The 17462-nt window shown below is 29.7% G+C and overlaps 1 protein-coding gene across 1 annotated transcript in view; it reads left to right on the forward strand.

Moving 5' to 3' along the window:
- LOC126745199 (zinc finger protein 574-like) overlaps window positions 1–17462 on the forward strand; it is a 250094-nt gene that overhangs the window by 13965 nt on the left and 218667 nt on the right. The window lies entirely within an intron of this gene.

Genomic DNA, 17462 nt, shown 5'->3' on the forward strand with positions numbered 1-17462 from the left:
TTTAGGACCTTACTTTCTTGATGACACTCTCACTAGTGAGAGGATTTGGACCTCGCTCCGATTACTTTGTATCCAAATTTGGAAGAACCTGACATGCACCAACGTAATCTCTTTTTTCAGTAAGATAAAAATGAGTTTGTTCGCATAATCAGCAGGTCGCTCAAGGATCAGATTGGTGAATTTTCTTCGCTATCTGCTGGCAGAACTTGTTGAGTCAGTTGGATTTTATAGACATGCATCTGTAAATATTAAATGAGAATTCGCTAAAGAGTGTCGGTTAAAATATCCAGTTCTTGTGCCCGATGACGAGTTGAAGTCTCTGGCCTTTCTGTCATACTCTCGCGAACTGCTGTGATACTTTGTTCTGAAGTACCTCTTTAAGTTCGTATTATAAGTTTCACTAACAGAACCAATAATTTCGAATTTTTTGATTATTCTTTTCACAGTAGATGAATTGAGATCAACACCATTTCGACCTAACATTGGCGCACTTTACAAATAGTGGCAATTTTACTTATAATTTTGATAATAATTTTTGACAATAAGAAGGCGTTCCTCTACCGTGTAATGCTTTATGCTTACTAGCTTCTATCTGTCAACATTTGACCTGCCACGTCATAATCATGTGAGATTATGTCATTCTTGCATTCTTACTGATTCAACACTCTTATCAACAGATTTACGTAAAAAATCGTTTGTTTATCGTGCATTCCTTCTAAGCTTCTGCAATAAGTTCGTTCGAACTTTTTTGAAATTACAGTAGTTGAAATAATGTTAACATAATTTTTTTTAAAATACCCTAACCTTTTAAGGAGGTTATACGCAAGAAACAATATGTGTTCCTTACATTTTTAATTTTTGTTACTGACTATTTAGACAGAGCGTTCATCTTAGTTTTTTCCGAAATAAACCACCAAATATTATTTTTACGAAACTTAATACTGTAAAATAAAAAAAACGAAGTGCATTTCAACTAGCAATTTCATGTCAGAATCCTTATTTTTAAAATCCTTTTATGGCATTTTTTTATTCTTATGCTTTCTTCAATTGCAACACGCATTTTGTTAAGATATCCTTTTTTTAAGCTATATGCATTCTAACGTCCGGTTCTTAGATAAAGTGGTATATTATATTCTCTGTGCACTCCTGATATCCTAATTATATGTTAATATAAGTTAAATGAAATTTTAAATGAAATAGTAACTTGATTTCTTAGAATACTAAAAGGCTAGAATTAGTAAATAACAACTTTGAGTTCAACATGTGCACAGGGGCAAGGCGGGTATGTTGAAAAAGAAGAGGAAAAAGAGGAAATTTTCAGCTATATATAGATGTTTGATGTTGAATTAAAAATCAAAAGTAGAAATAGATATATGTTATTCTACTCGCAAAATTAACAACTTCTAAGCAAAAAAAATTAACATTTTTATTCCTGAAACCGCTTATAAAAGATTTGAAATGGTAACACCTTAGGCAAAAGCTAATGTGATCTTGACAAACGGCTTTATGTTAACATTCGGCATTTGTGAAGTTCTGTGTTTTTTCTTTACTATTTGGTTGAAAAAGGAAAAAGGTTTAGTCATGTCAGTGTTTTTGTGAACGGTTACGATAGTAAAAACTTGTACCGTTTGTGCCGCACCGTGGGAAAAAGGCGATTTAGGCCGATCTTTTCACAAGTAAAAACCGATTTTGTCATAACATGATATCAAGGGACAACCGTCGTCTTAAATGTAGAATAATAAAAATTTATTAAGAATTCCATAATATTTATAAAATATTTAATTTCCATAAAAATGCTTTTTATTAGATAAGTTTAGATAACCTTTACTCTAATGAAGTACATTAAAAAAAAACCCATAAAGAGTTCATACACGGTAATATTGTTTATAATTTAAAGCATAATCTACCAATAAGAAATATTTTTTTATCTAAATGTTTTTTTCGTAAACACACTGTTCCTAAACTAGTTTCATTGCCTCAAGAAGTAACTTTTTGGTCAAGAATAAATCAAAATTTGCTGCAATATGTCTTTTTATTTGAAATAAAATAAAAGGGGTAATTTTTTATTTTGTTTTATAAATGAATTAAATTTAAAATTACTTTAGGGCCAAAAATTTAAACTAAATATCAAATACCAATTAACGATAATACTATCTTAAAAATATCGTGCTTTCAAAATTTTCTGTAGTTCGTAAATTTGTAAATTTGAGATATTACTAAAACAATATCCAGAATACAAGATTACGTTTTTTGGAATATCCAAGAAATCAAAAACAAAGAAGACTTGGCCATCGGTATACAAGAAACTGCAATATTTTATATTAAATATATAATATTCTGCATGTCATTGTTATTTGGTCTTCTGTTATCTTGTAGCAGGAGCTCTTGAATGCAGCTTTTAAATACTACGATTTTATACGTACCGAGCTTTGATTCATCTATAAATGTTGCTCTTGAAACATTACTGAAATAAGAAGTAGATAATAAAAATAAGATAATTATTGTACTGTGGGGTTAAGTTTTAGATCAAATATGTGTCAATCTTACCTTATGCAATATAAATATTTTGCATTTTGCTAAACTTTGATTTATGAAAGATTTATCTGCAAGATTTTTCTATTTTTTTTTAAGGCAGTTCTCTAGTATAAAATATTTAGAACAGGTTTAGGTTTTTATTTAAATTTCAATAAAAAAATATTTTTTTTTGTAAATATTTCAGTCCCTTTTTATAGGAAGAAATATTTACTTTAAAAGCTAGCTTCAAATATGGCTGCTATTATATTAACAAATGTTAGTTTAGCGTAAATGAATTTAAATAAGCTAAACATTTCGTAGGAATGACATTTATGTGATACACTGCCCAACCTTTTAATACTTTATCCAATATGTTCAGTCCAAATAGGATGTTGACTGCTTGTAGAAAATTAATTAGGTCTCAAAATAGTTAACATTACATAACTGTTTTGTCAAATATTAAATCCGTGTACTTGTTTTACAAAATGGTTGTGGTCTAGTTACTAGAATAGAGGTACATTCATTATGTATAACTTTTAAGGTCTGTAAATGACGAAGTGATGAGAGAGCATTAATTGTGTATTCTAACTTTAAAAATTTCGTTTAAAATAATAAATAAAGAGTTTATTAAATGCAATGTTTGTGGTTAATTTAATATGAAACAAATCTAAGTCACAAGTTAAAAAGAGAATGATAACTTTTTTATTCACCGCTCTAGTAGCTAAAGTTTGACCCAAATTAAATATAGTGATCGCCGAGAGGCGAGATAAGACTGACACACAAAGCAACTACTAATAAAGGGGCTTCGTAACTGTTATACGTGGAAGAATGCTTAGGGCCGCCAGTGGTTAGGTCAGTAACTACCATATTTGGCGGGAAATTTGAATTGCTCATTATTTTTTAGCTATGATCAAGTTTTAAAATTCACCCACTTATTACATCAGTGTATCTGAAAAGACATTTATCATAAAACTCTTTTTTTATATGCCAAAAGACACATCGATACAATAAATCACACGGCCTTATATGAAGATTAGAAACTTTGTCCAATAAAGTCTAAAACAGTCAATAATATTGTTAATATCATGCTTGTGTTTTTCTATTAATTCAATTTGTTATTTTTTTAAATAAAAATATATTTTCTGTCGTGTCAAGTCAAGTTTGCATTTCCAAAATTTGTAAAGTCATTAAAAGCTAATATAAAATTAAGAGAGTAGGATCAGGTCATTGACAAAGAAATTGATTTTGTTCAGTCATCCAGGTTTTTAAAGTTAACCTTTAATTTCTTTGCCAAAACTACTCAAATTATACTCTATTTCAGGAATGTATAAAGTAATAAACTGGAAATTCCGTTCTGTTTGGCTAAATTTCGTGGTCGTTCATAGGCGTAGGTACTTATAATATTTATTAATTTAAGTTTCATGGATTAAATGCCTTTATTTTGAAAGAGATTAAATACTAAATTAATACTTTTAATCCTTTTGTATAGGTACCTCTTAACGCTTTGTAGCCTGCAAAAATGGGACAGGTAATATATGCAGAATATAAATACTTTTAAATCATATTTTAAACGTTAATATTCACTACTAAGCTGTAAGTAAAATCTGTATTGTTGTGACGAATTCATAATAAGTTACTTATTATATTGGGTATTACGTCACTTATAGCAAAAATCAATTTAGAAATTTTTATCTCACACGCTCAAAAAGCTTTTTGAGCGTGGCAAAAATTTTTGACCAAATTTAATAAAAAAAGAATTGCAGGTCATAGCAAACTTACACAAAACTTATAGAAAACGAAAGATATAGCCGAAAAATATGATTTAACTGTGCTACGCTTACCGGCATATCATTGCGAACTAAATCATATAGAACTAATAGGGGCACAAGTAAAAGATTTGTAGCAAGATAAAACACGATTTTTAAAATGAAAGCTACTGTTTGATCAAGCCATTACGGAAGCAACATCAGAGAATTGGCGAAAAGGTGTCCAGCATGTTATTAAGCAAGAGGACAAAATGTGGGATCTGGATAACCTGATCAATCAGACAGTCGACCCTTTAATTATAATGTCAAGAGGTAATGACAGTTCGTCAGATGACCAAGACTATCATAATTGAATTGTTATATACCCTGTGCAAAAAGTTCCAGATCCAAAAGTGTAATTTTTAACCGTTTTGCTCTACATATTATGTTCAATAAATTTGTGAAAAAAATATACTATTCCATTTAAACAAAAGTAACTTTTGTTCACGATTCCGTTGTAAGGCTCCCTGTATACCTAAAAATAATTTTATAATATAGATCTAAAAGGTATCTATATAACCTTTCTTTGGGACACTTTTATATCTATGTATATATTATACCATGTACAGGGTATCCCAAATTCGTCGGGCAACATGGGGCAGGCATTTTGTTATGCATGATGTTGCTCAACTTTTTACTACTTTAACCAACTCAACCAACCCTGTATCTCTAAAAGCTACCCAGTTCCTGATGTTGACTCAAGAATTTAAGACACCCTGTGCATACGTATTATATTGCATAGTTACTGTTTTTTTTCTAATTAATTATTATTTACATAAATCATAAGGTAATATATAATATTAAGTCTCATAAAAAAATCAAGTACCAGTTGCACGCCTTTGGCAAACCGTTTTTAATGTTTATCAGTGGATAACAATGAGCAAAACTCATGAATTGACCTAAAACAGGGTGGCACTACCGGCACTCGACGAAAAAAAAGAATTTTACATTGAAACTTATACCTAACTAAGATAGTGGCATAAAATATTGGTGGGTCACCGGGTACCACTTTTGCATACCTAATGAAGTTTTATCGCTCAATACATTTCTAAAATAGAGTATGGAACATAAAATTAGAAGTGTATACGACATGTAAAAAATTCATGTTGTTTTATATTATGAGAGGCAGTTTGTACTTTATTAGATCAAAATCTATAATTACCGTGTGTTAAAAAAGTCCCGGACATCCGTAAATAATTCGTAAACATTCCATTTTATAATAAGATATTATATAATTATAGAAGTATCACAAATAAAAATTATAGATCTCTTTCAGATATATATTAGAAGGATAACTTTTTATATACAGGAGGTATGACAACAGTAATAGAGATCAAAGTTACCTTTTTTTAAAGGAATGGTATATTTTTGTATATATTTTCAGATTCTACACATAGTACAACTTCATCTAACATATGACATACCTAACTTCAACAGATTAAAAGATACAATGGTTTAAAAAGTTATAAGATAAAATTAACTATCATGAAAACATGCAAATACTAACCGATAAAAAAGGAAAAGTAACATTAAAAAAAATATGTTAGGTCTGTTACGTTTTTTGGAATATCTTATATAAATATTTTTTTGTATTATTAATTCACGGAAAAAATACATGAAGTTGCTTGTTTGTTCTATAAAATATACAAAAAGGTAAAAAATCTCTATTCAGTCCTCACTCTGTATCTACTTTTTGAACAGCAAAAAGAAAAATGTTGTGGAGGAGTAAAAATGAGAAATATAATACTGCGGTTGGACAAACATGTGTTAAGCTATATATTAATTTTATTAAATTAAGTTACATTTTATCTACTGGTTTATATTGAAATCTATAGTAAGAAAACACTCTCACCTCATTATCCATAAAAGGCATAAAAATTTCTTGAAAAATCATTATTTATAAATATCATTTAAGCATTAGGAAAATTAAAGTTAGAACTCAATATGCTGCGCACAACCTTTTTTGAAAGAATTTGCAGGACATCTGACTGAGTCTGCTCGTTATGAACTTATTCTTTTTCAGTTAAGTATTTGGTTTTTTAGTTTTTTTAGTTTAGTTGCTTAGTTTTTTATACCTACCAGTAGAAAAAAAAATTGTTATTGCAATAATTTTAAATCTTCTTTGTCTTTCACTAAGATTATGTGCAACGTAAGCCCAAAAGAAGGCACTATTAACCACACATATTTGATAAACTTAAAGAAAGATTCGAAAGGACAGAAAGTAATATGTATGAAATTCACGACCAGGTAAAACCAGCTGGAAATGAAGAAAATGCTAACTTTAAATGTAGTTGAGACACCTCAAAAAAGTAGTAGACAACTTATTAGAGAATAACCGTTCAAGTTCAAGTGCAAGTTCCATTACACAAAGGATTCGAATTAAACATTTTCATCGTAACAATATTAAATTCATAATTTGCAGGTAATACAATAATTTCAATCTTTAAAACTTACTGTATCTCTAATGCAAAATATATATTATTAACGATATTTAAAAAAAAAATTAAATTACTATTATCTACTATAAATCAGTATTTTTCTGATAGTCTGTCAACAACACAATTTTTTTTAAGCAATCTTGATAATTTTTTTTTAAATAACATACAAGCGCCATTTTTGGCATTGTTTTTTTTAAAGAATGTAAAATATCTCAAAAAAAGGCGGATTAGGTTTAGGACATACTTTGTAAAAATATTTAATAAGCAAATATCATTAAAAAGAAAAATACAGGGTGTTCCTTTAAAATAAAAAAAAATAAGTTATTGCATATTTTATTTAAGTAAAATAGCAAATTTATATTACACGTTTTGTATAAAAAAAACTTCTAATAAAAGATAAATATAATGCCGTAAACTAACTATAATAAAAATTTCTAGATTTACTAGATTGAACACAGCGGTTGCTATAAGAATTTTAATAAGGGGTTCTTTAAAACACTAAAAATATTATAAATAAACGAATTACGTGCAATGCTCTAATAAAATTTTAAAAATGAGTGTAATTTTTTTTTTGTTCTTAAAAACCATAAAATATAGGGTTTTGCTATGGTTTATTTTCTTCAGATACATAAAATAAGGAAAATAAAACATGCTTAAAACTTAGGGAAGACATAGGGAAGACAAACTTTTTACCACATAAAAAAAGAAGTCATGTAAACATCCTAGATATGTCATATTATGTTTAATAAATGACCTAAACTGAACTAAAAGTACGTACATATGACGAAGAATCCTGCGGAAAGTGAACGTCCTATATACGTCTTTTGGGGTACGTACTGTGTACATACCTTATATCGTAAAGTACGTACAAAATACGTATTTAGTACGTACGTATCTGTACTGTTTGGGGTATATGAGATTTTACCATCGATATAGGTACTTTGTTTCAGAAGATAAAAACGTTTTTAGAGTAATAAATTTGATTATTAACTTTTTTTTAACATAAATTTATTTCAATTCATCTCAGAACCAGAGCTTTTTTCTTGATTGTTTTGAACTTTAAAGGATAACCTAACTTTTAAAGTTAGATAAGGGACTATTACTGTAAGCCAATGAGTTGAAAGGTGCTCCTATACTAAAGCTTGCAATTTAATAGCAGATTATTTAATAAAATGCCAAAAAAAATTTTAGGTTAATATTTATTTTATAATTAATTTAATTCTTTTAAGTATATTATTAATCACACCATAATACTCGTACATATTATGAATGTGGGTTAATATTTAAAAAAAAATATATATATTTCCCTGTCTGTTCCTCCTTGATTTTCTTTCAGGTTTATAGGTATATTGCTTTTAGTAATTTCCTGTTTTGTTGGTTAGTGGGATGTTCTTATCCATCTGGGGTAAAACAAGTGGCGCTTATATTTTATTAAACTTTGGTTGAATCCACGCCAGTCTATCAGAGTGGTTAGGGGGCTTTCCTTTGAGAAGATCATCGAGGCAGTCTCCTCTATGAAATCTTTCTCTTTCCCTTCAATTTTTAATACGGTATTTATTCGGTAAAACAAATACGCAAATTATTACTCATAACTTATAAATTTATAATTCCGTATACATAACTTAATACGTCTGGCCATTATGGTAGTATCAGGCAATATTCATTGTCTAATGACTTCTTATAGGGTTTTAGCAGTCCTATCTTGAACAGGTACAAGAAACACTTATGTTTTTTTCCAAGTTTTGCTTTATCATTTTCTACAAATTTTCCTGGCCCTCTAAGTTTTGTAGAAATATCGGTGATTTATTTAGTACAAACATCTCTACAAACGGAAATCCAATACACATGAGTACGCTCCTTTCCTTGATTTATATAAATGACTTATCATTATATCCGATTTGAATTCTGCAATTTTATTAGTCAATGAGCGGGCCCTAGATTGGTTTTGTGCAAATAATCTGCTTTTAAATACAGCTAAAACTCAAAAATTTTATGTTAGTACTGAGCATTTTGCTATTAAAAGTGCCTGTCTCTTGGAAATAAACATTGATTCTGGATTAAGCTGGAGCCCGCATATCGATGCTCTTTCTAAAAGTCTCTGCTCTGCAATGTTTGCTCTACGAACTTTGAAAGAGACTTTAAATGTAGCAGCATTGAAGGTGACTTATTTTGCATTATTTCACTCGTAATTGTTATATGGTATCACTCTTTAGGGTGGTTCTTCTGGCGCATTAAATTTTTTTATTGAATTAAAATTTTTAGCTGCAAAAAAAGCTGTAGGAATTATGACACACTTGGGACCAATAGAGTCATACCGTAACATCTTGCCTCTTTGGAGAATAATGACATTGTCTTAAGCAATCATTTTTTATACATTGTTGGAGGTTTTGGAGGAGGAACTGGTTCATGATCTGGATTTTGCACCCGCGGATCTGATAATGTAAGAATGCCACGTTATAGGTTAACTAAAAACATTAAAAGTAATTTAAATGTCAATCTCTATAAAAAATTCCCTAATGAGATAAAATTGCTAAAGGACCAAATTTTCAAAAGTCCCATCAAGCGCATTTTAATATCCAACTTATTTTTTTTAAACTGGTGAGTTTCTGAGTCATAGTTTTTAAGAAGCGTATCAACATATTTATTCAAATTCAAAATGTTTATTTGGCAATGTAAAAAATTACAAAACAATTGAACGTATGAAAACTTATTAACTTTAACTTTATAAAAACCATTTCTCAAAAGTATCTCTGCAAGAGGCCCTTTTAAGTAACACATCCTTAAGAAAAAGCAACAACCAAAAGAAAAACAATAAAAAGAAAAGAAAAATAAAACCTTTTAGTAATAACGTGACATGTACAAATATTTTTTTCGATTCATTTTGATAATGAGAACTTCAAAAAAACAGTTTTTTTTATTTTTATTTATGTACACAGGGCTGAATTAGGCAACGATTGAATCAGGAAAGCGCAGGAGAAAAGACAAATTCAATATATATAAATATATATAATATGATACAGGTATATTTTGTTAAATTCAAAACGAAAAATTAAGTATAGGCTTGACCCAGTACCGCTATATGAATATGACACAACCTAAATGAAAAAACGCTGGAAAAAGTCCAATTTACATCAATCTTAATACATATTTATTTATTAGGCATCATACTGTGACTGCATAAGCATATTCTTTTACGTATTTCTTATACTTATAAAAAGAATAATCTTTAACAAAATGAGGCAAATTGTTCCACAAATAAACTTCAACGTAACTTAATGATTTTTGAAAAGCTGCTGTTGTATGTTGAGGAACCCTAAAAATATTAAACGTCAGGTATTATGGTTGTGTTCATGCACATTGAAAAGTTTTTTTAGAAATGATGGATTTCCCAACTTTAAAATCATGTATATGAAAAAGTACCTGTAATATTTGTGTCATTGAAAGAATAAAATGATTAATAAGATATGGGTAATATGACTTCTGTAGCAAATATTAAAGGCAAATCGCATACAGGAATTTTGCACTTTTTGAATATGAAACTGAAGATGTAATTGTGTTATTGTAGATTACACCACCATAATTAACCAATGATAATGTTAAAGAGTTGCACAAGAAATACTTGGTTTCACTTGGTAAGTGACGCTTTAGATTATTTAAATATTTTAAGCACATATAAGCAGTGGCGTTTTTTAATGTATGGATATAAAAAGGTAAGGTATTATTAAAAATATTACTCAAATTCTTTGCTTTATTATCCATAGGTACTATCGTATTGTCAATTTTACCCACAAAGTCTTGAGAAACATATTCTATGCTATTTCTACTGGATCCTAGAAATAAGAGACACGATTTTGAAGGGTTTAGTTTCAAATTATGAGCCCTAGCGTATACATATATGTAAATTATTAAGTTCTAATAGAGACCCCTAAAGTTCCCCCTGTGGTAACAGAAATAAATTCCGATTTTGAGTTTAAGGGGTAAGAATCAATCTCCACGCATTGAAACCCACTGGTCAAGTAGGACAATTGAGGTATTAGAAAAACAAAAAAAAATAATTTAGCTGGGTGCATATCATGATTTAAAGTGTGAAGTGCCTTATCAAAATCCAGCAAACGTAAGGTTGTCAACTGATTTTGTTCCTCAATGATATCATTCATAAGATATAAAACAAGTGGTTGTATTAAATCTTTTCCCAAGCCCGGAATGATATTCCGGTATAATTTTATGAGAATTTGAAAATGCAATAATTTGATTATAAATGTTTTTCTAGAATATTAGACAAAACAGGTTAAATACTAATAGGGCCTAGATCTTTAGCTTCTTTGGGGATTGAGACTTTTGCAAATGGTTTATTGATAGCCTTTAGCTAAAAGTCTTATTATGTCACCTGTTAGAATATTGTGTGTCGTAGAATATTTAGTATTAACTTACAATTGCGTTTATTTTCTGTATTATTTTTACTTTTGACTTGCTACAAATACTTAGTATAATGTCTTTAAATAAATAAACCTAAGACTAAATTTATTTGCGAGAACTACATTTTAACTCAATACTAATCTTTATTGTAGATAGGGCAGTTGCAGCCATAAGACAAGTAAATAGACAATGTATTTCAAAGGTAAATGAGCCTTATAAAACCACGACCCTTTCTTGTCATTCTTTTCTGTAACACACTTTTGACAGTTTTTTATTAAAAACCGGGTCTTAGTGTAGGTCAAATTGATAATATTTTTGGCTATCGTGTGATTGCAGATGTTATAGTTTTGGTAGATTTTATCATTACACCATGGTTCACTAAAAAATCCACAACTTTTGGGCGAATGAAACTCATCACTAAAAACTCCCTGATTTTAAAAGTACAACTGTCACAAGCCGTATTTTTTATTTTGAAAAGCACTTAGCAATTATATAATTTAACATTTTATATACTATTTTGGTTTTTATTTTGGTTTTTACTATTTTGAGTGTTTTTAATTGTGTTTTTTTTAATGTTTATAAAACCAAAAATATTCTTGATTGTTCCAGATAGCATCCGGGCCTTTAACGAATAGTTTAGAATCAATTAGCTATGTAATCAAAAACATACGTATTTACACCTTTATAATGAGAAGAAAAGAGATAGATAAAAACAGAACGAAGGTTTTACAATATTTTGCCAATTTTATTCGAAGTTTTTGGTTTTGTTTTTGTGAAAATAACACCTAATATTTTAGGAAAAATCATGAAAATATGAAAATTAAAAAAATTTACAGAAAGGTGATTTTAAGCCACCCAACAGTGCCATTTAGTTTAAATGCGGTAAGTTTATTTTTTTTGCATTTAAAAAAAAAGGCCTTTATTTACAAAAAAAATGTCAAATTCTTATTTTCTTAAGCACATCTATAAACGCTATAACCAACAAAAAGTGCGTTAGCAAAAAATATCCCGTTCATTAATAAAAAAGGTGAAAACCGTTTTGTAAATAATTATCAAAATTATTTTACGTATATACATTTTTGTTATTGGTTATATAAGGTTTTTTCTACACGGTATAGTTTAGTTGCTATTCTAGCTCTACGCCTTGCTGACGCATCCTGTATTGTACATACGTGTTATGTGATTTTTTATATTAACATAGACAAAAGAAATATCAAACGTATTTTTTCTTGCCTTTAGTATACAGGGTTTCCTATTTGCCATGTGTGACTATTGCTATTTCCGAAAATTTAGTTCGTGAAGTATATAGTAAATTATAATAACGCCAAATTTTATTTTAATTATTATTTCCAAAACCACTGATTTTAGAAACTTTCCTATAATTACAAAGTTTAATATTTTTTATGCTCTATAAAACCTTACCTTTGGTTTTTTTTATGACGTTTGCTATCTTGGCAACATTTGTCAACTTCTTTTTTTTAAATATGGATGATAAGTGTTTAAGATACTGCATTTTTATAACTTATTTTAAAGGCATTTTTTATTCGCTTTAAAATAGTGGACCTCATTCATACGTTTCCCCACGTTTCGACGTATTATAACCATCATCAAGAATTTATCCATAATGCGGGCCTGATTTTTCTTAACTTGTGTAAATTAATTACACAAGTTAATTAATTATTTAATAATTGAGTAAGAAGTTTATCTTTTTGGTTCTTAATTAAAAATATTTAGAAACGCTAAAATAATATAAGAGTGGTAATAATAAATTCATTTTGGACACAAACTTTACTTGGTTTTTCATATAGTCTTTAAAGAACCTACATAGTGTCTTTAATCTTAATTTAGCTGTCAATCGATTTATTGTTTCAATAATCATCTGCTGAATAACATTATTGCTACTAAATGTTAACAATATTGAAAAGAGGTATTAAAAAAATATTATAACAATAATCTGACTAACTTTATAATAAATTTATTTTTAATAAACAATATAATAATGAACAATATTTAGAATAAATAAAATGTACATAATTATGAACTAAATTGTTATTAATCTAGAGATTCGAAATGACTACGAATGTTTTTTAACATTTGCGAAGATATTTAATTGCACACGTCTCTTATTTTTAAACTTAGGTCCTCTAAATTTTGAGCGCGTAGATTGATAATTCTAGTTCTTAATAAAACCTTATGTAGAAAAATCCATGGGTGTTATATCAGGTGATCTTGCGGACTTATTTATAGGACCGTTTTTACCAATCCAACGATGTGGTTTAAAAATAATTAAAAAATCTTGTACTAAGCCAATCTCGACGTGCAGGAGAACCGTCATATTACAAATGAAGACCACAGGCAAAAAAGGCGCTATGTCAATTTTTAAGGAAATTGAGTTATCAGTGCCATCTATTAGAAAAATTTCAAAAGTTTAACCCTATCCTATCGTTCAGGCTATAAATGCGCTCAGTCAGGAGTAATTTCAATTTTTAATATTGACGAACAGCCTAAAAAGGTGCCATGTCAGTGCGGTGCTGGGTAAGAAGGCGCTTAGTCAGACTAAACCTTTGCTTTTTTGTTATTTATTTGCATTTTGTAGTAAATTATGGCTTAGTTTGTTTATTTTAACACGTGGTGCTTGATGTAAAAATAATAATTATGTCGGATTCTAAAAGTTGTGATGTAGTAGTACCTGCCTTGAATTTTTCAACTAAAAAAAGGAAACGGTATGGAAAATTAAGTGATGTTATGAAAAAAATCAACTTAAGAAGCCATGTTATTGGCAAAGATTGTGGTTGCAAACGTGACAAGTGCTTTAAAAATGTGCCCGAAGTAGAAAGGTTACAGGTAGTTAGGCGGTTTAACAAATTAAATAGGGTTGATGAGCAAAATATCCAATGATTACCAATAAAACAGAGAAGGCCTCGCAAAACAGAAGAAGCTGCTGTACTTCACGATGCCTCCTATCATTATAGAATAAGATTCTCTGCCAATGGAGGCATACAAGAAAAGCAGGTGTGTCAAAAAGCTTTTTTGGCGATGCATGGCATTGAAGGGAAAAAACTGGAAGTCAAAGGTCCTTAAAACAAAAAGGTGAGACTCCACGTGACCGCAGGGGCAAACACTTGAATCGTCCTCATAAGCTTTTAGAGAACTCCAGAAACCTAGTCCGGGATCATATTAAATCTTTTAAAGGACGTAAGACGCACTATAGCCTAAGAAAAACCACCAAAGTTTATATGCCTGAAGACTTGAACATTAAAAAGATGTTTAAAATGTTTGAAGAGAAGTTTCCCCTAATAAAAGTTAAAGAAACATATCGAACTATATTTAGTTCAGAATTTAATATAGCTTTCGGCTTTCCAAGGTCAGACACCTGCAGTGAGTGTGATACACATTTGGCGATACTAAAAGGATTAATTGGAAGCTAGTAAACAAAGCATAGAACACAAAATATCTGTAAAATATAAACAAATAGAGAGATAAAAATGGAAAACAAGTTACACAAATTAAAAGCAGAATTATTTTACCAGAGGAAACGAAATGCAAAGAAAAACAGCCAGAAGAGCATTTCTACAGAAGCTATCTGCTTAGATTACGCAAAAACTCTGCCAGTTTCTAATATAACAACGAATGATGTTTAATACAAAAGACAACTTTCCATCTATTCATTCAACATTCATGTTTTATCCACATCCCATTAAGTGTTTTACATGACTCCAGAAATTACTGGAAATAAAGGTAGTGACTCCGTTAGCTCTCTACTCCATTATTTTTTATTTAACTTTCTTGGTAAATATGTTCGACGTTTGGAGATTTTTTGTGACTCGTGTGGAGGCCAAAATAAAAATTACACTTTAATTCGTGCTCTTCATTACATAGTACATACTGAAAAGAAACTAGATTCAGTTAAAATAACATTCCCAATCAGAGGCCATAGTTACATGGAATGTGACAAAGATTTTGGTCTCATTAACCAAAAAATACGTGCAGAATTACCCACGGACTGGTATGATCACTTCAAATCTGCTAGGGCAAGGCCTATGCCCTTTGAAGTTGTTGAAGCCAAACAAGATCTTTTTAGAAACTGGACGTGCTTTTTGAAGCCCAGATATAGAAGAAAATGTCTTTTTTCAACAAGACGGATAAGAGAACTGAAGTTTGTGAGAGAACATCCCCAATTAATCTACTTCAGAAACAGCTACAATGGGATGTGGGAATCAAGCCCCATAACAGGCAGAAAATTTCGACCTAATAAACTGCTTAATGCTGGAGAATTTAATCTTCCCGATTTGTTATTTGATGGTGAGTTTAGTGTATGACAAATTTTTAAATAGTTTTACTATTATAGGGAATTTAAAATTTTAGGCCCATTACCATTGAGTAATGCAAAGTGGAAAGATTTACAAGATTATTAAAAAAAAATTTATCTTTTTTTTTTGTTTTTGTTTAAAGATATTTTTCCTTGTAATGCCTGTACTCTATTGCTATAAGTAAATATTCCATTACTTTAGAAGCAATAAAATTCTATTGTCTATTGTCTAAGTTCGTTTAAGTTAAGGCCTTCGATGTCTTAAAATCGATCTACAAAATATTCTTCGATTTTGATAATCGCATGGTTGTAAATGTTACATCTTTCTACATCGATAAAGTCTAAACTTATTTCGATGCAATCTTTTCTCGGCGGACATTTTTGAAATTCCGAAATTCCTGAAAGAAAGAGATTTCTGGACTAAGAGAACTTTCGTTAATTTCAATATTTTGGTATTCTTAAATACATAATAAAAACAATTAATTAAAAATAAAATGGTTAAGCCAATTAAGCCGGTTTACCCTTAGCCCATTTAAGTGCATCATTTGCATTGCGAAATCTCTTACATAACAAAATAATCAATATAGCCGTTCTTCACTTAAAAACTTAATTTTGACACAAAAATAAAACATAGGAAATAAATCTATAGTTTCGGAAATAGTAATAGTTACACATAGCAAATAGGACACCCTGTATGGTAGTGTAATTTTTTTAAGCAAATTTTGTAATTCATTATTTTTTCTTAGAAACACTGATTTTTTAAAAGAGACCATAAAAACCTGCAACAAAATGTTTTTCATATGAATGGCTGTAGAAAATTAGGAAAAATTTCTTTTGAGGTTGTTTAATTAAATAAAATTACTAATTTTATAAATTATAAATTCATAATTTCGTATACATAAATTTATACGTCTCGCCAGTTTGTGTCACCTCATAGTCTCTACTTATCAAATCACTCATGCCAACTTAACAAAACGCAATAACTGTCAACACATATGACGTTATAGCTTAAGGCATAAAATTCAAATTTTAAAATTAAATACTACATCAGCAACTTTACTTTACTTTTTTATCTTTTTTCTATATCGGCCTTTTCTTGTGTCTTTACAAAATTTGTGTTGAACCATGTCCATATACGCAATACACACGTAGCACATAGGAGTATTTCATCAATCTGGGCGGCCAAAATTATTTTTGGTTTGTAATCATGTTTCTAACATGATAACAATTAACACACTCAAAACTACCTACAGTAAATACTGCAAAATAATACTACAGTCAATACCAATTAACTACAGTCGACTGTAGCAATAATATGGTGTCTTTTAAGAAAGGTTTCGACAACTATAATAATAATAATACTAACTACAATATTAATTAATACCAACTACAGTAAATACTAATTAAATACAGTCGACTGTAGCATTGATATGGTGTCTTTTGAGAAATGTCTTTTTGTCTTTCTTCTCGGTCTCATTCCTGTCATTACAGGATCCGAGTTTAGAAGAAGTCTGTAAAAAAAGACGGTACATAACAGTCATTATTAGTACTAAATAAAGATATTTCACCTGTTTAATATGTCCGCGTTCCATTCTTGTCGAGAACATTTTCTTGCGAAGTTTTGGCGATAGAGGTGTATGTATTTGTTCCTGGCTTCAGCAGCCTCCTCAGACAGTTGTCCGATTGGCAGCAAAGCATGTCTTATTACTTGAGGCCCATGGATAAGTATTTTGTGGAGCGTGGGAGTCATCGGATGCCAAGGATACAGCTGGATATAAAGTTCTGACAAAACTTATAATTTTCACGTGATAGATAAATGTCGCGTCTATACCAGTAACACAGTTCGTGGTTTGCAAAAAATCGTCTACTGGTATTGCCGTCATTCGTGTTGCCGAAATTTGCCTTTGGGACATCTACGATGAGACCCATCTTTGACTTAAATTCGCTTTGGATTGCGAATTTCCTGAGTTTGACTTTTTC

The sequence above is a fragment of the Anthonomus grandis genome, chromosome 15 (assembly GCF_022605725.1).
Source record: "Anthonomus grandis grandis chromosome 15, icAntGran1.3, whole genome shotgun sequence".
Taxonomy (NCBI): Eukaryota; Metazoa; Arthropoda; class Insecta; order Coleoptera; family Curculionidae; genus Anthonomus; species Anthonomus grandis.